We start from the raw sequence: 12,161 nt of genomic DNA, 5'->3' as shown, positions 1-12,161 counted from the left end.
TTTAGGAGATGATTTTAGTGATTCAGAGGATGATGATTATTCAAAGGAGAAGAAGAAGTATAAGAAAAAGAAGAAAAAGAAGTCCCTTTCAGTCAAAAGTAAAGGCAAGAAAATAAAATACAAAATTAAAGCAAAGGTTGTGGAAAGTAAACTGGATAAGAAGATTATATAGAAGCTTACAAGAATTGGGTCTTTCTAATACTAAGAAGAAAGATAAAGTATTGTGATATCTGCTAGATAAACGGCCATGAGACTTGAAATTGCTCGTATAATCCTAATGTCAGGATAGCACATCAAGTTCCAATGATGCAGCCTAGGCCTACATCTATGTAGCCAACTGTTCCAATTATATCTTATATAGTGCCTCCAGACATTTTAGGGGACCCAGAAGAATGCAGGCAAGACAACCTTGGGGGAAATTTCAAGCACAACAACAACCTACAAAAATGGGAGCATGCCATTATTGTGGTGGTCAAGGGCATTTTGTTGGATCCAACTTTGAACTTTGAGCAAGGCATAGAACTGAGAGAGGAATGCCAGTAGTAAGGTCATGCAATGACGGAAGACCTGCAGGAACACCTCATCCACAACAATCACTTGCCTCGTTGTCGCAGTAGTTTGCCATGGGGAGCTCTTGTGTTGTTTTAGAAGAAGAAGGAAGGAATGCTTTGCATCGACTATAGAGGCTTAAATCAAGTAATCATCAAGAATAAATATCCTATCCCAAGGATAGATGAGTTAGTCAATCGCCTACAAGGGGCAAAAATATTCTCAAAATTTGACTTAAGGTCAAGGTATTACCAAATCCACATCAAGGATGAGGATATTCCAAAGACAGCTTTCAACACCATATATGGTCATTTTGAGTTCACAGTAATGTCCTTTCAATTAACCAATGCTCCTGCTACATTCAATAGACTAATGCAAGATATCTTTAGACCATACCTTGACGAGTTTATACTTGTTTTCTTTGATGACACCCTGGTTTACTTCAAGGAAGAAGAAGACCATGAGCCTCAACTTTGCATTATCCTTGAAATCATGAGGACACACAAGCTTTATGCCAAAAAGAAGAATTGTGCCTTCCTCAAACGATAGATTGAGTATTTAGTCTTCATTGTATCAGAAGAGTGAATCTCCACGGATCTTGCAAAGGTTAAAGATGTACAATAATGGCCCCCACCAACCACTATTAAGGAAGTGCGTAGCTTTCTTGGTCTAACAGGATGGTACACCTCACAAATCTACTAAACAAGCAGGTTGCCATAGTGTGGATAGCCACTGAATAAGCAAGCTTCGACCAACTCAAACATAGCTTAGTGATAGCACCAATTCTGAAGCTCCTAGACTTGAGCGAGGAGTTCAAAGTTGTTACAGATTCCAGGTCACTTGCACTAGGATGTGTACTAATGCAAGAAGGTCATTACGTGGCATATTCCTCACAGAAGTTAAAAACCCATGAGAAAAATTATGCTACCCATGACTTGGAACGGTTGGTTATCATTCATGCCCTCAAACTCTGGAGGCACTACTTGCTCAGTAACAAATTCTCCTTGGTTATAGACCACAAGAGCCTCAAATGGATCTTCACCCAGATTGACCTCAACATGAGGCAACGCCGCCAGATTGAGGTGCTATAAGAGTATGACTTTGAGATCAGATATAGACCTGGCAAGGAAAATGTGGTCGATGATGCCTTAAGTTGTAAAGTGTTCCTCAACTCTCTCATTATGGAGGAACCTTCGATGGCCGGGTCACTAGCCACCATGGTGTCAATGCCAGGAAACACTATCCTTGAATTGGCTAGGGAGGACTCTAAACATGACCCACAATATCAAAAAATGATAAAGGAGATCCTAGAAAAGGACCAAAGTCCCAAACTCAAAGTTAAGTACCAAGAGTACTTCGTCTAAGGCCTAGACTACTTCAGGACAAGACTATGTATTCCTTCGAGCCAAAGACTTAAACAACGAATACTCTGGGAAGCACATGATTCCCCTTTCTTTGGTCATCCAGGATATGCCAAGACCCTCAACATGGTCAGGAAGAGCTATCATTGGGAAAGGCTTAAGGGAGGTGTACTCAAATATGTCACGGAATGTTTGTCTTGCCAACGCATCAAGGTAGAGCATGTCAAGATACCTAGAAAGCTACAACCCCTCGACATCCATCAGATGAAGTGGGAATTTATCAACATGGACTTTGTTGTTTGGTTACCTCTAGTTCCAAGTGGGTACAACTCAATTATGGTTGTGGTAGATATGCTCACCAAGGTTGCACATCTCATCCTAGTATAGACAAATTATAAGGCTTCAGATATCGCCAGATTGTTCATTAAGGAGATATTCAAACTCCATGGTCTACCCAAAAGGATCATTAATGATCAAGACTCCCTTTTCACATCTCATTTTTGGAAAGGGATATTTGAAGCTATTGGGACTCAGCTTTGTTTTAGTACGGCATATCATCCTCAAATTGATGGCTAAACAGAAAGGGTCAATCAAGTGATTGAAGATATGCTTAGTTCCTTCCAGCAAAGCATTCAAATGACACCTTCCAAGCATTGTATGGGCATGATTACCATTCTCCGTTAAATTTTTGGGATCCTACTTTAAGGGTAGAGTCTTCCAAGAAGATGCTGGAAGAAATGGATGAACAGGATAAGGCCATTAGGCAAGACATCAAAGTCGCCAAGGATAGGCAGAAGGCTTATGTGGATTTGAATAGGCAAGAGTGGCTCTTCAAGGAGGGGGATATGGTTTTCATTTGTGTACGACCCAAGAAGAGTTCCTTATCCTTGGGAGAATTTAAAAAGCTTAGCCCAAGGTATTGCGGGCCTTACAAGATCCTCAAAAGCCTAGGACCTAATGCTTACAAACTTCAACTCCCTGAAAATGTAAATGTTCACAATGTATTTCATGTTAGTCTACTAAAGAAATATGTACCTAATCCTAGCCATGTACTGAGTGATCAATGCCTAGCCAAGGAGTCCTTGAGTTGCAGCCAAATAAAACCTAGATACTAGGGAGAGACAATTGAGGAGTAGAACCCTTAGAGAATACCTTGTCCTTGAGCTGCAGCCAAATAAAATCCTGATGATATGGATAAAACTGCTTTTAACACTGAATGGGGAGCCTATGTTAGTATAGTGATGAATTTTGGCTTGAAGAATGGTCCTCTCGAATTTCAAGGAGCTGCTCATAAAGATTTTGAGCCTTATTTGACAACTTTTATGAGTGTCTTTATTGATGATTTTTGTGTGTTTGGCCTAAAAAGTGATCATTTGAAGCATCTTCGACAATGTTTTGAAAGATGTAGGAAATTTGGTATGTCTTTGAATCCTTTTAAATTTGTTTTTGTTGCAAAGTGGGGAGTACTTCTAGGGCATATTCTTTCTGAAGAAGGTATGGCTATAGATCCAATGAAAATTGATGTGATTTAGAGAGCAAAAGCTCCAACTAATGTGCAGGAAGTTATGAGATTTGTGGGCCAAGTGAAATGGCATAGTAGATATTTGAGATATTTGTCTCATGTTTGTTTTCCTCTTACTACATTGACTAGGAAGGGTATGCAATTTGTGTGGAGGTTTGATCAAGACAAGGCTTTTAATGTTCTCAAAAAGATGCTTGTAGTGGCTCCAATATTGCAACCCCCAATATGGGATTTGCCTTTTCATATATTTGTGAATGCTTCTAACATTGCAATGGGAGCAGTGCTTATGCAAGATAAAGTATCAAATTGCTTTAGACCAACTTACTATGCTAGCAAGAGGTTGAGTGTTGTTGAACGAAATCACTCAGCTACGGAAAGAGAAGCACTTGGTATGGTTTTTTCTTTGTAGAAATTTCGGTATTATTTGTTGGTAACCAAGTGATTTTTCATGTGGATCATCAGGAATTGTTGTTCTTGACTAAAAAACCTCAGTTAATTGGAAGGTTAGCTAGATGGATGCTACTGTTACAAGACTTTGATTTTAAGGTTATTCATACTCCTGGGCAAAGAGCATGTACTGGCAGATTATTTGAGTAGATTGGATAATGATGATCCTGAAGTTGGGGTCCCTGATCAACTTCCAGATGCTGAACTGTTTGAAATACATGTTCTTAATCCTGATTCATATTATGATCAATTGTTGCATTTCCTGAAGGAAGGAGTTATGCTTGCACACCTTACTGCAAATCAAAGAAGAAGTTGGCATTAAAAAGTCAATCATTTCAGGTTATTATGAATGTTTTGTATAAAAGAGGAGTAGATAATGTTATGAGAAGATGTGTCCTTGAATATGAATAGCCAACAGTTTTGCATAAAGCCCATTCCAGACTATCAGGCGATCATTTTTCAGGGGAAATAACAGGCACAAAAATATTGCAGGTAGGTCTGTGGTAGCCTACTGTGTTGAAGGATGCTCATCAGTATGCTAAAGAATGTTTGCAATGTTTGAAAGAATGTGGGGTTGATTAAGCCAATAGCTAAGAAAACTAGTAACAGATATATTTTGGTTTGCATGGATTACTATACTAAAGGGGGTGGAAGCTCAAGCATTGAAGGGCAATAAAGCAATTAGTGTGGCCAATTTTCTGTATTCTAACATTATGAACAGGTTTAGTCATCATGTTGAGTTGATAAGTGATCGGGGATAACATTTTTTGAATCAAGTTATCACGGAACTGACTATCAGGCACATGATTTTGCATAAGAAGTCTACTCCTTATCATCCTCAGAATGGTCAATCTAAAAGTTCAAATAAGATTTTACTCTGCATCTTGAAGAAGATTGTTGAGGATAATAGGGATGATTGGGATGCAAAACTTGATTCAGCATTGTGGGCTTTTAGGACAGCATACAAGGTTTCAACAGGGCTTACACCTTTTAGGCTTGTTTATGGTTTGGAAGTTGTAATACCTATGGAGTTTGTAGTACCAAGTCTAAGGATTAGAGTAACACATAAGTTGGATCCTCAGGAATCATGAACCACAAATTAGGACAACTCCTGAAGTTAGAGGAGGATAGGGTTCTTGCTACCTATATTTCAAGAATTACCCAGCAATAACAAAGACAAGCTTGGGTGAATAGGCATATCAGAAAGAAAATCTTTCAGGAAGGTGATTGGGTTGTGGTGTATAATTCTGGACTCCGTAAGTTTTTGGGTAAATTAAAACTCTATTATGCATGTCCATTTGCGATAGTTAAGGATGTCAGGCAAGGCATATTTTTGCTCAAAGATTTGCAGGGCAAGGTGCTACAGTCTGCAATCAATGGATTTAGACTTAAAATATTGATTCAACCATATTATGCATAGGTTAATTTAATCTTATCATGGTTTGTTAACTTAACTGTGACATGCAGTGATTGGGTGGAGTGGTTTAAGGTGTGTCATGCTGAAATGAGAATTGGCACGAAAAGCCTCAAAATTATAGAGAACTTGGACTTCAATTTTGAGATGGAGATGAAGAGTTCTTCTTTTGTTTCCTCTTCTTTCTCTCCATGTTCGTCTGTGTGTCACGATCTGCATTGCCAACTATGACATATACTCCGTGTACATCCACCAAGGCATTGTCTAGGAAGAAAAGAGCTCGTGTGGAGGATGATGATGACACCGAGTATGATTCGCATGAGGAGGAGCGCTCGGAGCAGTTGGAAGCGACACTAAGGTCTTCACCTAAGGTACTTGCTTCGAGTGCTATGTCCACACCATTTGTAGATTCTACTTTGGCACTGGATGTTGAGGATGCATCTACCAAGGCATGGTTGGAAAGAATCGAGTTATATCAGTTTGTATGCCTTCCTTGGGATTCTTGGGCCGCCAATATACATGCTTCAGTTCAGTTGGATATCTTGCAACAATCCCAGGGTAAAATTGCAGGTCGCCTTGAACTTACAACAACTGTTGTAAGCCTTGTTTTTGCATTACCAAAATGAATGTAAACCCGACATTATGGAGATGCTCTGATAAGCATTCAAAGATGTCACGGGTCCACACAAGGTGTATGTTATGAAACACATTGATGCTGATCACAGAATGCATCTTCGGTGGTTTATGGAGAAGTTCATGCTTTTTATTAAGATTGTTTCCATAGCTCAAGAGACTTATGGCTTAATTTATTCTATTGAGAATGTGGATATGCTGAATTGGGATGGCGTTTTGTATGATAGGTTAATGATAGAGATCAAAGTGCTGAAGACTAAGAAGGTTTTTCATAAATCCCAAATGGGTTGTTTCTTGGTAGCCCTATATGAGTATGCTTTTAGGCAATATCATGGTTTGACTATGGAGTCCTTATTGACTTGGACACCTGATTCTATGTCTCGAGATACAAGGCATGTTGATGATGTGACAATGGATTCTATGTCTCGAGATACAAGGCATGTTGATGATGTGACAATGGATACTAGTAATGGGAAAGATAGTGCTAATACTTTTGATCTTTTTGGTGGTGATGAAGAGAGATTAGCTCTTTACAAAGATTTGTTGCAAGCAGGTTATTAGAAGCCTTATGCGAGATAGCTTATTATGGATTTTGTAAAGGATCATGGGAAGTCAATGAATGATGAGACGATGGAGCATTTGGATGCAAGGGTCACATGGGATGTATTAAAATTTACAAGTAATATAGGAAAAAAGAAGGAAAAGATAGGTAAATTTTGGCTGAGGGGTAAATGCAATATGGATGAGCATTGAAAACATGTGTTGGCTTATGCTTTTGATGCTGTTAAAAAGACTTTACATAGAGACTTTGAGTTTGTGCATGTACCTCCTACTCCTTTGGTCTCGGGTGACATGGGTACTGATATTTCTCAACTTACTAGTATGACTGATGTCATAAGGATGATGGAGAAAATCATGGTTTATGTGGGGACATCATGATCAAGATCATTTGTGTATATTGCAGCACAGGTTTTAAGTGTTTGGCATCAACTGAATGCCAAGAGGATGAGGGCTAAGGATTTGGATTAGCAGTTAAAGTAAAAAGTAGTAGATTATGATGCTCTATTTGCTAAACATCATGAGTAGGTGTTAGCATTGCAACAACAGATAGAGCATAACAAAAATTCAATCAATGTCTTTGAAAAATGGACTAAAGAATTGAAATCTCAGTGTTTGGATAGTATGCAAAATTTCATGGATATGTATGTACAATTACAAGTTAATCATAAACTTTTATAGGACAGGTTTGCTCCTTTGAAAATGGTTGAGCAGCAAACTCTTCAAAATTTGAATGTGAATGTAGATGGGGCAGTAGTGCTTAAATCAGAGTATGAAGAACTTCATGATGCTTTGCTTTTGGAAGTAAAACAATCATGGCAGAGGGTGGCTCCGCATTGGGTTCTTGGCCTTATGCCATGTTTAAGGATGTGTTTATCCAGTTGAGGTTTATGAGGATGCAAGATTACATGAGAAGGTGTCTATGCTTGAAGAAAAATTTCATGATTTGGAATGTAGACTGCAAGAGGCTTTGGAAGGTAAAAGACATAATGAAGAGTACATTGCTACTTTGTTGCAACAGAAGCATTTTCATGCTGGTGATAGGGGTGATGTGGTGCAGGAGGTTGTGCATGAAGTGCATGAGGAATTCCAGGAGATGAGAGGAGCTGTACCTACTGGACATGATGGTCCATCTTTTGGAATGTAGATGTCCTCCTATAGGGATATCATTGTTTATGTCCCGATTACTTTCTAGTTGCTCATAGTGTTATGTTGTTACTTCTTTTTTGAGTTTGTACTTCATTCATCTTTTTGATTGGCTTAAGAAATACTTATGCAACTGCACAAGAGGATTATGAGTATCTTAGAGGAGCTCTACTCATGATAGCTCGGTGTGGCTTGTTTAGGGGTGCAAAGCCTCTAGCAAGGTATACATATGTTCTTTATGTCATGCAGTCTCTTACTCTATGCTTGTGGGTTCGGGTCATGCATGTGCAAGTCATCAGGCTGCTGTGCCAAGTGTTACGGGCGTAAATCCCTAGGCCTTGAATTCCAATTATGACCTTAGTCTCTTACTTTCATATAATGATATAATGGTTTGAGATGATTGTTCCTTTAAATGCTATAGGATAGGATACCTGTGTTTCAGGCGTTGATTCTGATATGTAGGCAGTTGTATTTTCTTGAAAAGAGTCGCATGATTTCAAGATACAAAGAGATTCAGTGCTTGCCAAGCCTTCATGGTCGCTGCAAGTTGTTCTCAATGTTTTTTTGTCATGCTCTTTAAGTATTTGAATCTCTATTTATATATTCTGGAACCATAAATGATTTCTAGTTATGGGGGCTGAAGTTTATGCAGAGAATATGTCTATGTTTGTGTTCTTGATTCTAGTGCCATGGCGTGTTTATGTATTCTTTGCTTCCTTCTTGCAAATGCCCAAAACAAATACATTCATATTAACCCTCAATAACAACATACTTGAAGTAATCTAAGACATATGCAACTTGCTCCACCATATCATCCAGAGTCAAAGTGGATGGTTAGGAGGTATCATAGATGCTCCCACTTGAGAATCACCAAAGTATCCACTAATTTTCAAGCACTGCAAAACTCCATGATTCAACACAAATCTTGAGAGTACTACCAATAACCTCATGAACAAGGTCATTGATAGAGGCATTGCCTATAAGCATGTGAAGAAGCCTTCAAAATAGAACATATCTAGAGAACAAAACCATGATTGTGAGTCATCAACTATAAGCATAACTGAACATTTTGATCCAAAAATGATAAGATGAAAGCAAGTACATAAGGAGATGGAGAAACTGAGGCCATAGATTCCCTAAAGATTCCAACCAAGAAAACATGTAAGGCCCAATGTACTCTTTCTTATTTAGAGGCACTTTCAAACACTTACTATATGCATGTTAGAATATTGCCATGAAAAATTAACTATAGCTAGAGGAAGAATTGATGCCATACTAAAGGCATAGAATTGAGCTACTACATTGAAGGCATGTAATTACAATGCCACATTAAGACATGTAAATATGGACACTAGCAATGCCAATTTTGGTCAATTAGCCAATCCCCCCTTGATTGCAGGGGTGCTATCCTTGAAGCCTAATTAGTATAACTGATGCTTGGCTGATACATAGGACATGGTGAGTTCTTACTGAAGATCCAACATCTTGTGAAATGTCTCACTTAACCTTTGTAGGAAATTGTTTCCACTTGGAATGTGATCATGTCAATGGTGGCAAGTTGGTAGAGTGTTGCAATCTTGCAAGGCAGTGGGCAAGAACAGGGGATAATGTAGGCATGCCTTGCTGAAAGTAGCCCTCCCATAAACAAAAACAAACACAAAACCAAGGAAACAACACAAAAAATCTATGTGTATGGCTTTGCCATTGATCTCAAAACTGAAAAGAAACCATAAATCTCTCTCTTAATAATGAAGAAATTTGTCATCTTCATCATCTTCATCCATAGCTTCAACCATTATGCACAAAAGAAAGAGCAAAGGAAAAAGAGGAATTTTTGCACAAAAGACAGAGGAGAGACAAGAGAGAAAGATTGACACCATCCAAAAGGAGAATGTGTGAGTCTTGAAAGAAAGGAGAGAAAGAGGCACATAATCAGCCGTGCACTCCACCCCATCTTTTCCCCAAAAGACACACAACCCTTCATATTTTTATTATTTCTTTGAATTTTTGATATATTTGTATTTGTAAGGCTTCAACCTTTACATTTCAATTCTTTCTAACCTTTTACAAATGCATGCACGTACACTTTTGTGCATACCATTTATTAATGATGGATGTGGACGTGGCCCCCTCATGTGTGAGGGTGTATTTTAGTGATTTTGCAACAATGTAAATATTTTTTCCTTTACAAAAGATGAAAGTGTAATATATGCATGGATATTTTTGCACACTATTTTTATGCTTCTTTTGGTGTCATCATTTCCTCCCACATTGAAATGTGAAGCGTCCTCCTGAACCTTGCCAAAGAAGAACCACTATCTAACACAAAGCACTTCCAAAAGTGTTAGCAAATCGATATCAATGATGAGGACAAGTCCTAGGGTATAAGGACTCCAAATCCATGACCACCAAAGTAAGGGAACTCCTGCCTCCATTATACAAATGTTTGAGTACTCCTCAAAGGATAGGGCTCAATCTTCCACAAGGATCACAAAAGAACAACTTCTCCATCCAATGGAGAAAGGAGAATGACTCCATCCATCACGTAGCTCCAAAGGCACTTGAGAAAATAGGGTTTGGTTGTATATCTTCATGTATCTTCCAATGTAGGGATTTATTCATTTACTTCAATTTGAGAACCAAGCTTCAATAAAAGGTTATACCCTTGGTAAAAGGGTTCTTATTTTGAATGTGAATGATAGATGGTGTGAGTTATTAAGCTTTAGGTTATCTTTTGAGTGTTTGTTTCTTTCTTGTTAGTTGATTTTTTTAAAAATAAAACACTTATTTAGCTTTTGCTATGTTTGTTACCACTCGGTGGAGAATGAGAATGAGAAAGAAAGATGATATTAGTGACCACCACATGGAGGATATGGATGGCATGGGTAGATGGTGGTACTGCTCAAGGTGTTCTTTCTTTTGGGAAAGCCTAATTGTCTTATTTGTGATGATATTGCAAAGGTTGTTCACAATAAAAGGGTGGGAATTCTTGGGTAGAAAGTGGTAGTTGGGGGAAGTGTAAGAGAAAAGGCAAGCAACCTAAAGATAGTGGCTTAGGAGGGCAGACCCAAGAACCAATTTCTTGTTGGAATTATAGTCACCCAAGACACATCTCTTCGCATTGCCCCGAGAGGGAGAAAGATAATCGAGATAAGGCTGATCTCAGATGTGCTGAGTGTGGAATCTCCACCTTTTTGCCAATTGCCCTAGGTGGAAGCCATCCTCTATTTTGGCAATTGTACCATCAGTTCCACAGGGGTTGTTCGCCTTCGAAACATGGGACAGGGAGGCCACACCCATCCTGTTGCATGTCATGACCCATGTGTAGACGAAGCAAGCTGGCATATCATTGCTAGGGCCTAGCAACCTAGTTGCAGCCTCAATCGAAAAGAAAATTTGTAGGTGAAGAAATAAGAGAAGCGAGGCAAAGGTCATGTTGAAAACTGAGAGAGCAATGACACTACTTGTCGAAAATAAAGTCACGAACATTGAGGCAGAAACATCCACCCCAAAGATGACTGAAAAAGGGAGTGTTAAGGTAGGGGAGTACCCCAACCCGAAGTTCCAACTCGAAGCCATAGAAAAGGTCAAGGAATGGGTGAGGGAAGCCCAGGAACACCTAAAGAAGGATGATGAGCCCATCTTGGAGAGGACAAAATCAATGATCTCTCTAGTGTGAGCACACCAGTCTCTGCCAGATGTTGCCTTCATAGTATCCTTGGGCTCGCAACAAATCTTTGGGGATCCATCGCGGGGCTTGATTGTGCACCTACGTCGATAGCATCGGGTCGATCTCTTAGGTTTCGAACGATAGTTGTTAGTCTTGTGGGGCTGTGTTTGCTTGCTATGTGTAGCTCGCTTTTGGTGCATTGGCACCCATTTAAGTGTGGGCTTTGTGGCTTTGGGGATGGCCTTAGTTGGCGGTGGTTTTGTAGTCTAGGTGGGTTGTGATGATTCATGACCCCCCTCCTTAGGCTTGGTCCTAGGTAGCTCTATCGGTGGCATAGTAGGCTTTGGTGGAATCTTGTTGCTTTTGCTGAAAGTTGTTACGATTTGAACATTGCCAATGGAAAGGTGAATACATTGCAGATCGTAGTCCACACTGCAATGTGCTTGCTTCTTGAAAGTGTGTCCTAATAGTGATTCTTGACTTGCATCCTTCGTATTTGACAATACATAAATGATGACTGATAGGCTCTCAGACTTGGTAGAGACTGCGATCTTGCACTTCCCTAGGATTGCATATGACATGTCCCCGAATGGTTGGAATGAGTTTAGTGTTGGTGGGATGTAACTATGGCTGACCAATGAGGGTCCAATGATCGTAAGTCAAGACATTGAAGTCAGCTGCCTCATCGATCAAGGCATCAAATGTGTGCGTGCACCGAGCAGTGGCCGTGATGCGCAGGTATGTTGGTGCTACTACCTCCTCATCCTCATCCTTTAGCTCGATGATGCTGGTTATGCGGACGTTGACAAGGGCTTCTAACATAGGGGGCTCATGGAATGGGTGTGTGGGAGGGTAGTACTT

The sequence above is a fragment of the Lygodium microphyllum genome, chromosome 10, assembly GCF_053477565.2.
Source record: "Lygodium microphyllum isolate KBCC chromosome 10, Lygodium_microphyllum_v1.1.10, whole genome shotgun sequence".
Taxonomy (NCBI): Eukaryota; Viridiplantae; Streptophyta; class Polypodiopsida; order Schizaeales; family Lygodiaceae; genus Lygodium; species Lygodium microphyllum.
This window is presented reverse-complemented; position numbering follows the sequence as displayed.